Source organism: Sycon ciliatum, chromosome 11 (genome assembly GCF_964019385.1).
Source record: "Sycon ciliatum chromosome 11, ocSycCili1.1, whole genome shotgun sequence".
Classification (NCBI taxonomy): domain Eukaryota; kingdom Metazoa; phylum Porifera; class Calcarea; order Leucosolenida; family Sycettidae; genus Sycon; species Sycon ciliatum.
The window spans coordinates 17658220-17671795 of NC_088653.1; the positions used below are offsets into that span (position 1 = coordinate 17658220).

Sequence of the window (13576 nt, forward strand, 5' to 3'; positions counted from 1 at the left end):
TCGGCAGCGGAAAAGCTAAATTTAGAAAGGAGATCCTGTCAGCTTTTCCATTATTTATTGCATTCCGCCCAAAATCAGCACACTTTTCGTAAATGAAAGAGTCAACACAAGCAAATGAATCAAAGGGAACTGGTCAACTCACCTGTCATTGAGTAATTATAGCAATAAAAACTGCTTTATGGCAGTTTTCTAAAAAAAGTTATTGTGTTCTAGTCCATGGACCCCGTCTAAAAAGTAAGAAATTAACGAAATGTGATAGCTGAAAATTAAAATTTCACACAAAACCTCACAATAATCACAACACTTGAAATGCTGCTTTCAACCAGGGAGTAGTACAATACTACTCCCTGCTTTCAACACTAAACTTGTACTGCACCAACAATTGGCAACATGCATGCATAGGAAAGAGGATCGCGAGGGGAAGAGGTCTTCTGCATGTAGCTTTTCATTCTGTGTGTGATTATTGTGAGGTTTTGTGTGAAATTTTAATTTTCAGCTATCACATTTCGTTAATTTCTTACTTTTTAGACGGGGTCCATGGACTAGAACACAATAACTTTTTTTAGAAAACTGCCATAAAGCAGTTTTTATTGCTATAATTTCTTTTGTTTTTTCTGTCACCAATCAATGGAATGCCCTATATCAATAATGTAAATGATGGCCTTCACATCATATCAATACCATATTATACGCATTGATGTGCAAGCCTTTTCTTGCAGAAAATGGCACTAGCATAATGCATGTTCTTCTGCGGGTAAACATGTGAGCATGCAATGGTGGTTATACTTTTTTTATACGGAGGTCATTCTGTGCATGTTGCTGTTGCAGAATTTCATGAATTGTCTTGCCTTTCAGATATTTCAGATTTCTCCACCCTCAATCAGATTTATTTGAGAAATGTAGCCATGCGGCAGGTGCGTGTCGCAAATGTTTTTGTTGATTCTGTGTTAATAATGGTTTATAGTCATGGGTTATCGTGATAAGGTCATCCAGCATCATGTTGAAACTGAAATCGTAATCCTGTTGATGTCGATACAACTTTTGGAAGTAGTTCAATGACTTCAAACTGTTAGTCCACGATTGTCTAAAACAACACAGCAAAGGAGGAACAATAAACATGTATTAAAATGTAAACGAATACATTGCTGAGTCCAAAACCTCGTTCCAACAACTACACTGATCCTGAGGAGAAAAGGTACAAGGCTATGGTTGGAGGTACTGAGAGATAAACAAGGCACTCCACAATAATAAAATCTTACACATCTTTTGGTGAGTATGCATGATATCCAGTCGAACCTCTTTAGGACGAACACCAAGGGACCGATGGTATTTATTCTGTGAGCTTAACCTATTTTATAACCGGAGAATACAATTATATCTCCAATAGACATACGAATAGATTTCTTCTACGGCGAAAGATTCTAAGCCACACCAACTCATTGCCTCGTCTCGTATGAAACAATTGAGTCACTAGGGAGATTCTGCAAAACGAAAATGCGTACAAACTTTCGCCCTACATCATGAAGTGCGAAAGTTCGCACCTTTGGACGCGAAACTTGCAGGGAACGCGAAATGAACTGTCGTAGGAAATTTCGTGAGGTCGGGTCATGGCGTAAGTGCACTTGGCCCGCGCAAACTACGAAAATGTGCAGAACGCAAAGTTCGTGCAAAAATTCGCACACACTTTCGCAAGGACTGTCGCGAAACTTCGTTCGAATTTTCGTTTTGCAGAACCTCTCTACTGAACCTTTCTTTAGCAACATGACGGCAACTCAAACAGCAACAGAGAAAGTACGATACATGTACTCCACATTCTTACAGGTACTACAAACAGATTGCAGATCGTAATTCTTGCTTTGGCGGCACGAAACTTTATTTGAGGCAGTGCAATCTCGGCGGTACTCACAAATCAAACAGCCCAGACTTGAGTAAACAAATCCAATCATACAAGTACGAGATTTTCACGAGACGAGACTGCACCCATTGGCTTGTTTCGTATGAAACAAACAAGTTACTGAACCTCTCCACAATAGAGATTTCCCCTGATATGCGAATTTATTTTGCAAACTCGGTCAATTGGTACTTGAACCTTTCCCTCCAGATTGGGAACTGCCAACGATAGTATGCCACTGACCAGTGCCTTACTTGTAACGTACCAATGTACAATGAATATGAGTATTTCGACAACACATCTAACATAAGCCTTACCGTCAAGAAGTTGAACTCGCGTTCTTCGCACACTGCAGACAAGGGCAAAGAGATAAAAATGGATCTGAAACCGAATAAAATCAGCACACGTTTCCGTAAATGAAAGGTGAACATAAGCAAATGAATTGAAGGAAACCGGTCAACTTAGAGATCACCTGTCATCGAGTATTCCGTAAAAGGAGGCCTCGCAGCTCGGCAGCAGAAAAGCAAAATTTAGAAAAGAGATCCTGTCAACTTTTCCATTATTTATTGCATTCCGCCCCAAAATCAGCACACTTTTCCTGAATGAAAGAGTCAACACAAGCAAATGAATCAAAGGCAACTGGTCAACTCACCTGTCATTGAGTAATATTCCGCGAAAGGAGGTCTCAGCAGCGCCGAAACGAAATAAGCCAGGCCATGAGACGAAATATCCGAAACAGCTCATGCATGCAAGAAGCAGTTCCAAAGAAGGAAGTTCCTCGCGCATGCACATCCGAACACGGATCCGCGGACTGCATGCACTGAACACAATGTCTGCCGTGCACGTGCACAGCACACGGCTACCACGCGTTGGTAGATCTAATACCGAGCACCTTACGTAGAGACTTACGTAGCCTAAGTGAAATACCGAGCACCTTACGTAGAAACTTACGTAGCATAGCGGTGTCGTTTTTTCTGCCATGTGAACACAATAATAGAAAAGCTGACAGGATCGCTTTTCTAAATATTCCGCGAAAGGAGGTCCCAGCAGCGCCGAAACGAAATAAGCCAGGCCAGGAGACGAAATATCCGAAAGAGCTCATGCAAGAAGCAGTTCCAAAGAAGAAAGTTCCTCGTGCATGCACATCCGAAAAGGCAACAACAAAAAGTCTGCAATGCACACGCATGCGGCCAGCCGGCCGCGCGATGGTACGTAGGAGCCATGGAGTAGCTCCCTGGTCCAGGACCAGGTACCGAGCATCTTACGTAGAAACCAGGGAGTCGTATAGACCCGGGAGGCGACACGAGGCCTTCCGGGCCGACTATGATTGACTCGCGGCACTTTCTCCCACTTTTCCCTCAGATATCCCCGGTGCGTGCCCTGAGTTATAAACCAACTACTCCGCGTACTTATGCCATGGGAGTGCACTCCTTGGGGAACGGACTCGTGCAGGATCGATAGGATCGTGAAGAAGAATGAACTACTTAGTTGCATTTGATGATCGTGATGGAGGCAGAGAGTGCTGCTGATCGCGATCCAGATCCGGGTCAAGAATCACCTCCTGATCCTAAGGAAACCTCAGCTGACGTAGATCTACGTTCTCTTCGCGTGAACGCTCAGTCTGTGTTGGCTTGGGCCACAGGTATGGTTTGAATTCTAATTTTCTATGTTATTATATTTTTCAATTATTTGTCTTGAAACTTTCAACCTTGCTACTTAGCGGCTTCTGATCTGGTGCACGTACTGCAGAAAAAGTTGCGAATAATCATGAATTGGAAGAAATACTTGTGGGTTGATAGAGTGCAGGACTTGTTCAATGGTTTCTACAGAGCGTTCCGAATCCCAGCCGCTAAAGACCCACAGAAGGCAAAAAGCTTGCGTTGCAAAGCTGCTGTCCCGCCTGACTGCGGAGAAAGAAGACTCGTTTATGGCTGTTCTACAGCCGCTGCTAACGTCCATCAGCTCTGTCCTGCTCCCAGCAGCAGATAAGCCTGGATTTCAATGAGTCGTGTCCCAACTCCGGTGTGAACGATTTCCTGACGTCAAGACGAAGTGGGGTCAAGTCATGGGTGTTGCAAGGAAGCTGTCACAAGATGAATTGATCCAGTATTGAACGGTAGGTTTTGTAAAGCTGCTCTAGCATTTGGATACTATAAATTATAACATTAAATTATTACTTGTATTCACGAAGCCATGCCCAAGACGTGCGACATAGCGTGCGTCCATGTGTATATGTGTGCGTGCGTGTGTATATTGTGTGCGCGCTTGTGCATGTCGTAAAATCCCGCCAGAGCACCCCTACCTCCGCAACCATTCGAGTAGATCCATTTGGGGAGGGGCGGATGGGCGAGTCCTGCTTGCCGCATTCAGTACTACATGAAAAAGTACTCACCCTACGAAAACTGTGCGTGCGTCTCGTACACCCAACAAAAGTCAAGAGCTGGGAGTCGTACAAACCCATCAAAACCCTAGGGTGTGTGCGCTCTCTGGTCAAGAGGGTGGGAACTGTTGCGTACATTTCCAACCAGGGTCGAGGACGCGTCTGCAGTACAGTACGACCTCACACTTCACATAGTCATACGAGGATACAACTCTATTGATAGATAAGATAACGTGCTAGTAGATCTCTGCCATGCCAAATTTGCATTCAGTAGAGGTAGTAGTCTCTGTCAAACGTGTTTGCCATTGGCTCACGGCACTTGTAGCAGCTGATCGGACGATGCAAATGGACTCCCAGTCCACATTAGCTGGTTCTTGAGATGCTTCCGAAAATATACCATGGCACGCACTTTCCACTGTTTTTACATAGGGCCGGAAGTGTGTTGTCCTGAGCTTGCCACGATACTTTCCGATCTGTCCATCTCTTTGTTAAGTTGGAAATATTTGAAGAGCTGATGGCTGGTAACTTGCTGGTCAGCTGGTAGGAATACGTTTGCAAGTGTTGCTGCTGATTTGTACATTGAATTGCCGGAGTGACGTGGCCTTGAGTAATCTTCCCCAGCAATGAACTGAAGAGTAGCATGCGTATTGAATTCTCTTGTTGCCGGTTCATCGGTCCCTCTCCATGACACCGGACTAGACTGAACTACTGGCATCCCTTCATCGGCCTGCTTTTCGCCTCGAACTTCACGAGTCTTGAAATCTGGACCCAAAATAATAAAAGTGGGACTCAATTGCGCAGTTCAGACGATAAATTGATGCAATAAGGGGTCATCGCAAAAGTGTTTAGTCATCCCTGAAAAAAACATCATTCATTTCGTACTCGGACCCTCCACCCTCCGAAATGAATGGACGACGAAAATCGCATGCATATACATGTGTATGCATAGCGTCAGTCAACTGAGATTTTAGCTCCCCCCCCCCCCCCCCTCCCCTGGAACGATCTTCGTTTCAGGGACGACCAAAAACTTGTGTGACCACTGACTTTCTTTCTCTGTTATCAAGCAGTATGCAGTATTTGTAACAGTAATCACTTGTCTGTGTCATGTGCATGCATTGTCTTATTTCCTTTTTAAGGCTACAGCACAAAAGAGAGAACGAAATGTACGTCGCAATCAAGCTATGTCGTTGCCATCTTCTATGTGCCATGCGTTACCTGATGTGCCAGCCTGCTATGTCGGATACCGCTAACCATGCATCGACTCGGTGCCAGGCGCGAACTGATGGTGGTGGTAGTGGTGGTGGTGGTGATGAGAAGGAGAGCTCTGTGCCAGAATAACTTTGCAGTTTAGAGAGCGTGTCTGGGCAGGCGTGTATTTACCGCCATATTGCCAGGTGTGTATTTACCACCGTATTAATCAACCATGCGCTACCTGATGTACCAGCATGCTATATCGGACACCACTCACCCTGCATCGACTAGGCGCCAGATGCGAACTGATGATGGTGGGGGTGGGAAGGAGAGCTCTGTGCCAGAATAACTTTTCAGTTTAGAGAGCGTGTGTGGACAGGTGTGTATTTACCGCCGTATGAATCCACCACAGTACGATCAGCTGACGTTATAACTTATAAGGATGATCTCGTGCAGCGATATGATGATATTTTTTCAGTCTTTTCTAAGGACTCTCCACTGCAGCGTTTTCGTTCCACTCGAATATGGAAAACGCGGAAGGTTGTTAGCACTGTGTTGAGGCAGCTATTTTTGACTTTATTTGGAATTAATTCTGTTGTATTTGCACACATTCCTGAGTGCATTGTATTAGCATCCAATGTGTGTTATCTGTGCGAGCTTCTAACCTTGTGAACATTCACCGAAGGTTTGGTTGGTGGCGCACAAGATCTTACGGGATGGCTCTTGCGGGCTCTCAGCCCTGCGTTTACTGCATAAAACATGGCAGAACAGTTCAAGCTTCAATTTAGGCCATTTCCTCACTCTGACTCCCAATATTTCACATGTGTAATAATTATAAGTATTGTAGATCCCTGGGACAGCGCCATTTTGTTAGCCAATGTTAGTCCTGAAGAAAAATTGACTTCATTGTCCTAAAGGTGAGAACAAATTGGGACTATTTGTGAAGGAAAACTTTGGAAAATGCAATTTCGAATGTAAGTCATTTCGTTTATCTGGATTCGTCCAATATTTCACAAATGTGCAATATAAGTATTGTAGATCACTGGGACAGGGCAACTTAGTCTGTCAAAGTTAGTCATGAGGAAAAAAATTATTTCATTGCCCTAAAGGTGAGAACAAATTGGGACTATTTGTGAAGGAAAACTTTGGAAATGTAATTTCGAATGTAAGTCATTTCGTTTATCTGGATTCGTCCAATATTTCACAAATGTGCAATATAAGTATTGTAGATCACTGGGACAGGGCAACTTAGTCTGTCAAAGTTAGTCATGAGGAAAAAAATTATTTCATTGCCCTAAAGGTGAGAACAAATTGGGACTATTTGTGAAGGAAAACTTTGGAAATGTAATTTCGAATGTAAGTCATTTCGTTTATCTGGATTCGTCCAATATTTCACAAATGTGCAATATAAGTATTGTAGATCACTGGGACAGGGCAACTTAGTCTGTCAAGGTTAGTCATGAGGAAAGAATTTACTTCATTGCCCTAAAGGTGAGAAAATATTGAGGCAATTAGTAAAGAAAGGATTACCTCATCTTAGGTGGTCAAAGTGCCTCAGAGTTCGAGTGGCAGTGCAAAGCCAGTGAGTAAGCCAGTACAGTGAACAAGTGAACTCCTCAGCGATGGCCACAGATGGCTGTATTTCGGCAATGGAGATCGAAAGTCTGACCCGTGACAATTGTTCTCGAAAGGACGAAGACGACGATTCCTCGCTATGTACGGATTTCCCGCGCGCTATGACCTATGTACGGACTTGTCCCACACCGAGCAGGTCGTAATATTTTGAATCGTTGAGTCGATCATGGTTGTGCACAAGTGATGCGCGTGTCGCCTCCCGGGTCTATACGACTCCCTGGTAGAAACTTACGTAGCTACGTAGACAACGTGTCTGAATAGCGGTGTCGTTAGGTAGCGCCATGTGAACACAATAATAGAAAAGCTGACAGGATCGCTTTTCTAAAATACCCCCCCCCCCCCCCCCCCGTGTGCTCCCCAACGCATTCACGCTGCACAACTTTTCACTACTTTCACTTTAGCTCATACGTGTACATGTACATTATCCATATAAAAATCGCTCTGTGAGCGGTTCTGAAAAACCTTTACTGGTACTGCCCCGTCGTAAAAGTAAGAAATTAGAACTGGCCCATTGTCCCCCCAAACGCGAACTGATCCACCTAAATCGCGAATGACGGGACCCGAACGCACCAGTAGCACGAGGTCGGGAGGGCACAGGATCACGGCAATTATCATAGGGTAACACCAGTAGTAGTAGTAGAATTTATTATTTTGATAGGTAAGCCTACCGCTAGTACAGTACATGGCCTATGGTCCGGACCAACGTCCCCATCTGCATCCACAGGTAGGAACCTCGTGCTACTGGTGCGTTCGGGTCCCGTCATTCGCGATTTAGGTGGATCAGTTCGCGTTTGGGGGGACAATGGGCCAGTTCTAATTTCTTACTTTTACGACGGGGCAGTACCAGTAAAGGTTTTTCAGAACCGCTCACAGAGCGATTTTTATATGGATAATTTCAGCTCTTTTTCCGTTCCCTCCCCACCCCAACCCCGAAGGTAAACATGATGACCACGCGCGCGATGTACTGTATGTAGCCATGCGACTGCAATAACACACTGATACATACATGTACCAGCCCTCCCCGCCTCGCTACCCCGGCCCCGCACACAGATACACAAACATGTGTATGCACACGGCACACACACGTGGCCACGCACACATACGCACATGCACACGGCACAAACAGGAAATTCTTCATGTATAATGCCATGCAAAGCAGTGACCACCGTACTTGAGGAAGTCAGTTGTGAAACAAAAATAATTCAACTACAGCGTGTAGACAAGCTGACGGCCAAAGCACAACATAGCAAACATGACATTTGCCCAAGGATTGCAGTTTGCAGACCATGCCATGGAAGCAGCGAATACAGAATGTAATATGATACAAAGTGACAAGCAAGGACGTGGCCATCATACACCAGAAACTTGCAGAAAGTCACATATCCAACAGATAGAGAAGTGAACAGCAATCTGATACAGCCCACACAGGACAAAGCGGACCTGATACTCGTCCCAGGATCGCAAGTGGCAAACCCTTTTCAATGCATAACATGCAGGTGTACGTTAGACGCATGAACATCTGACCGTGTCGCCAGCATACAATGTCATCACATGTTTACCCCACAAGTTACACACATGCACAGTAGAAGCACAATGAAAGCAATGGAAAAGTACGATGTGGTTGCTGAAGCATCTTCACACTTCAAATTCAGACTTCAATGTGGTCGTCACGGGATGATAAACCTGCAAGATACAAGTGATGAAGAAAGAAAGCAGAAGGTCGTGAGGTAGGCTATGAGACACCGCAAACGGTTCACCTACATGTCTGTTCAGGGCTAGTGCACTCACACGGAGAATTGTCATAATCGAGCATTTCCCAAACTGAGAAGTGCAATGAAATCCACTTGCATGCACAGGAGCAATTTTGCAATATTATGATGCGCAATTCGACACGATCTGCGATGCTGCGTGCGATGTGCCCTGCTGTCATGATAGTGACAGTCACCGCGGTATGTTTTGTCAACGTCGCCCGTGCACTCTTCTGTCAAGTCCAAAGTGCTCACATACTTGGCAATGTTTTTGCAGTGATTAACTTTTATCCTAGTTATGTCACGGGTAACTTTAATGAAGTACCCGCAGACCGTGTCGATCTGCACATCGTCCACTCTCTCATGTACTTGGCCTGCTTTGTCTGTGTATCCATTTCATGTGCGATCCACAAAATCGACTAGACAGTGGGTGCAATACGCTCTCTACCTGAAGACGTTCTTCTGGCGACATCTCGCCATGTACTTGGCCTGGCTTTGTCTTTGTATCCATTTCATGTTCGATCAACAAAATCGCAATGCACTACAGAGACTAGACAGTGGGTGCAATACGCTCTCTATCTGAAGACGTGAACCATTAAATTTTTTGGAAAAGTTATACGTACACCTGAAACGTAATGAAGTACAGGAATAGAGAGAGTGACTACAATACGCTCTCGACCTTATATAGTGATAACGTGAGTACAAGACACTCTCCACCTGATAACGTGTTAGAAGGTAACATGTCTACAGTCCCACCGTACCCTTCCGACACGACTGTGGACCATTAAATTTTTTTGAGAAGTTATACGTACACGCGATACCCTGGCACACACTGGCAACATATCAATGGGGTGCCTTACCGTCGTCTAGAGGAGACGTCTTCGCAGCAATATTTTCCCTCCTGCGCATTCAGTCGCCGACGCGACAGCGTTCACGGGGCCGTTCCAGTTGCGGAAGACATTCGATTCATCGGGCCAATTCAGAAACAGGGCCGTGGACACACAGGGGGCAGAGGAGAGACATTGTTAGTGGACAAGAAATATGCAGTGGCAAGTGGCGAGTGCCGCATGGGTGTCAAGTTGTCATGCACAATTCAGCTATTACTTACGGTCCAGCTAGTCCTGCCATTGCTCGCTCGTCCTGGTTCCTCCTCGTTCGTCTTCCTGCACGTCTGCACTTCTCCTTCCCCACCAGGGGCGTACATAGGGCGGTTCCCGGGATGCCCGGGAACCAGTAAAAAAAATTCGATATTGGTACAGAATTTTTTGGATCCAGCCTTTTCAGGCCCAGCGCTCGCAGTGCAAGTGCATGCATAGCGCCTGGAGTCCGCGCCTGACCATGCTGACGGTCCGAGGACTGTGACTAGCCCAGGTAGATCTAGGTGTGAAAGCGGTGCTGGGACACAGTGTACTGGACTGGGTTCAACAAAGTCTCTACATCGCCGGATTCCTCGATCTCAGAGTCAAATTTCCTTTGCAGTTTGTTTTGACGAAGTTCGTCGTGTTTTGGACGATGCTTTCGCTTTGTGGAAAAGAAAAATGAAGCATCGACATCCAGAGGGCCAGCGCTCTATTCAGAGCTATTTTGAGCAGCAGGCAAAGCGTGTAGCCAGTGCTAGTGGCGAAGGTCAAGAGATAGATGAGAATGGAGACGCACCTGACTTGCAAGCGAAGGCTGCATGCATCGAGCAGCGCTGAGGAAGAAATCGTCGGCGAAGCTGTAGAGCGACCGTTGTTACTTCAGTGACATGGGAGTGTGTTGGAAGGGATATGTGTTCGAAGGAATATTCTGAAAGTCGACGTCCACAGTGGAATCCAGTCCCCCGACATTTGCCGGACACGGAAAAGATTTCCGGCGTCACCGACAATCATTGTGCGCCACCGAAGGCGAAGGATTTCATTTCCTGTGCGTGTCCAGATGGATGGCAAACAGCGCCACTTTCAACTATCCTTGTTACAGGAGTTACCTTGGGTAGTCTTTTGACCGGCGTGCAATGGTGGCCTCTGCTTGCCCTGTGTGATGTTTGCTCCAGATGATTCGAAACTTAGGCAGCTTTCAAGACTGCACGCAATCGTCATGCTGAACAAAACATCCATAAAACGGGGAAAAGTTCAGTCTTTTAAAATCAAAAATGCATAGCAATGACATCGTATAGCAGCTTGTGGATGAAAATTTCACCCAGTCTGAGGAGAATAAGCAGAAACTCCGTGGGATACAATTGTGTGGAATGTTGGTTCATCAGTTGGCATGGGAACTACTCCTGGAGGCGAGCGGCGTACGCCCCTGCCCACCGTTGGCTTTGCGGTACGGGGGTGCCGGAAGGAATTCCCACCATGTATCCATGTACATGAAGTCCCACCATGACTCTCCATGTACATGTCCACGGCCACGTCAGCAGTTTGTATAGTACCGGAAGGAGTTCCCACGATGTCTCCAAAGGCCTAGAGCGGACGTCTTTGCAGCAATTCTTTTCGCCCTGCGCATTCAGTTCGCCGACGATGTCTCCAAAGGCAAAGGCCTAGAGCCTAGTAGAGGGGACGTCTTTGTAGCAATTCTTTTCACCCTAGTACCCTGCACATTCACCCCGCCGACACGACAGCGTTTACGGGGCCGTTCCAGGTGCAAAAGGTCCACGTCAGCAGTTCTCAACTATTTCGCGTACGGGATAGTCGCCGCGACAGCGTTTAAGGGGTCGTTCCAGGTGCAAAAGGTCCACGTCAGCAGTTCTCAACTATTTCGCGTACGGGATAGTCGCCGCGACAGCGTTTAAGGGGTCGTTCCAGGTGCAAAAGGTATCCATCAATGGCACTTTGCAGTATGGGTTACGGAAAAGGGGCCTCCTCGTTCGACTTCTGCAGTTCTCCTTCCCGTCAGGGCCTAGGGGGTACGGAAAGGGGCCTCCTCGCAGTTGTCCTTGCCGTCAGGTCCACGTCATGCAGTTCTCAACTATTTCGCGTACGGGATAGTCGTCTTTGTCGTACGCGACATCGGCGTTTACCGAGTGTCATTGGCACAAAGCAGACCGTTGACGGGGTCACGTGTCAAAAAAGTATCAACAACGTGTCGACTACGTGTCGACCACGTGTATAGCGGTACACTCAGCGGTACACTAATTCTCGTGCCATTCTCGTGTCACAAAACTGGAACATCGAGTACCAGTATGGAAAGGCTTCAGACAGGAAGCCTTTCCAATGTACATCCTTCAAAGCGGTGAACCCCTTGATAGGCGACAAGCCTCTGGGTCATCCTAATAAAGATATTATTATTATTATTATTATACAACATGATGATTGCGAGAGCATGAAACTAACTAACTTGAAGTAGCAGCAAACACTGAGCCTTGATTGTCCTTGTTGGTCTGTAGTAATTTAAAAAATTTATTCTAATTTACTCCGTGACGTGCTCGGATCATCTGGGCAGCTTGTTCGAGCTATGTGTACTTGTATATATGCCGGAAAGACGCGCCACTGCATTGGCAAGGGCCGGCTGCATACTAGTACTGTCTTCTAAATTACGCTTCACAAAGTCCCGGATAATTCCACAGCACCGACGCCAAACTGATGCAGTGATGGTGTGCAAGATAAAGTGCTGTCAGTGTCAAACTGCCTAGTGCAAAGTGGGGCCGTCGTCTACGACTTACTCCCTGGCGCAAACCCAAAAAAACTTGATGCACAAGCTGTTCTTTTACCAGTCCCAGCGTGTCACTCGAAAGCATTACGGAGGATTAGCAAGACGAACTTCTCGTTCGCAGTCGCTCTCCAAGGAAAGTCGAACTCAGTGACGGAATTCGCGTTATGAGAAGGATTAGCAAACAGAATTCGCACATGCATGACGTTGACACGACGTACATTGTGTACAGACAGTACAGCGTGGTAAATTTATGACTGCCCTGACACGAATCCGCGATTCGTGTTCCGACTACTTTTCCGAACGAAAAATGCGAAAGTTCGCGAACTGTTTGCGAATGCGAACGCGAATTTCGTCTTGCTAACCCTCGGTGTTTTCGTAGCCCATGTCTCATGAGTCATGACTCATGGGCACACAGTCACTGAGTCAGTGAGACACGACAATTTTTTTATGTTCTGAACAACATCGTCACTGGCTACGCAATGGAGGGGTCCTGTTGTTGGCATGAGTTATGGGGGGAGGGGGAATTGGGGGTGATGACAGTCACAGGGTAGGGCGATGAGGTGCAGGTGGGAATAGCTCCGGTAGAGGTAGCGGTGCTGGTGCTGGTGCTACTGGTGGTGCTGGTGGTGCTGGTGGTGCTGCTGGAGCTGGTGCTGGTGCTGGTGCTGCTCTCAGTTCTGGTGGTGCTCAGTGGTGCTGCTGGTCACGGTGGTGATCAGCTGCTGCTGGTGGTGGTGCTGGTGCTGGTGGTGGTGCTGGTGATGCTGCTGGTGCTGTTCTCAGTTCTGGTGGTGCTCAGTGGTGCTGCTGGTGGTCACGGTGGTGATCAGCTGCTGATAGTGCTGCTGGAGTGCTGCTCCTGCTGGTGGTGCTGATGGTGATGCTGATAGTGCTGCTACTGCTGCTGCTGCTGCTGCTGCTGCTGCTGCTGCTGCTGCTGCTGCTGCTGCTGCTGCACTACGCCCTACGGTACTAAGATCTCAACGGATTAGCGACTTTAAACTTTAGCGAAAAGAAGTCAATCGCTAAATTCGCTAGGGTTTTTACGTCGCTAAAAGTACCCGTTCTACAGTACTTGAGTGTGTGGATTGCGTCGGTGCT

General features: G+C 46.6%; 1 long non-coding RNA gene across 1 annotated transcript; it reads left to right on the plus strand.

Annotated features, from left to right (window-relative positions):
- Positions 1–3159: 3159 nt before the first annotated feature.
- Positions 3160–6135, plus strand: LOC135827469 (uncharacterized). Its single transcript, XR_010555459.1, has 3 exons — positions 3160–3533; positions 3721–4007; positions 5408–6135. It is a non-coding gene; the product is annotated as an uncharacterized LOC135827469 (long non-coding RNA).
- Positions 6136–13576: the final 7441 nt, after the last annotated feature.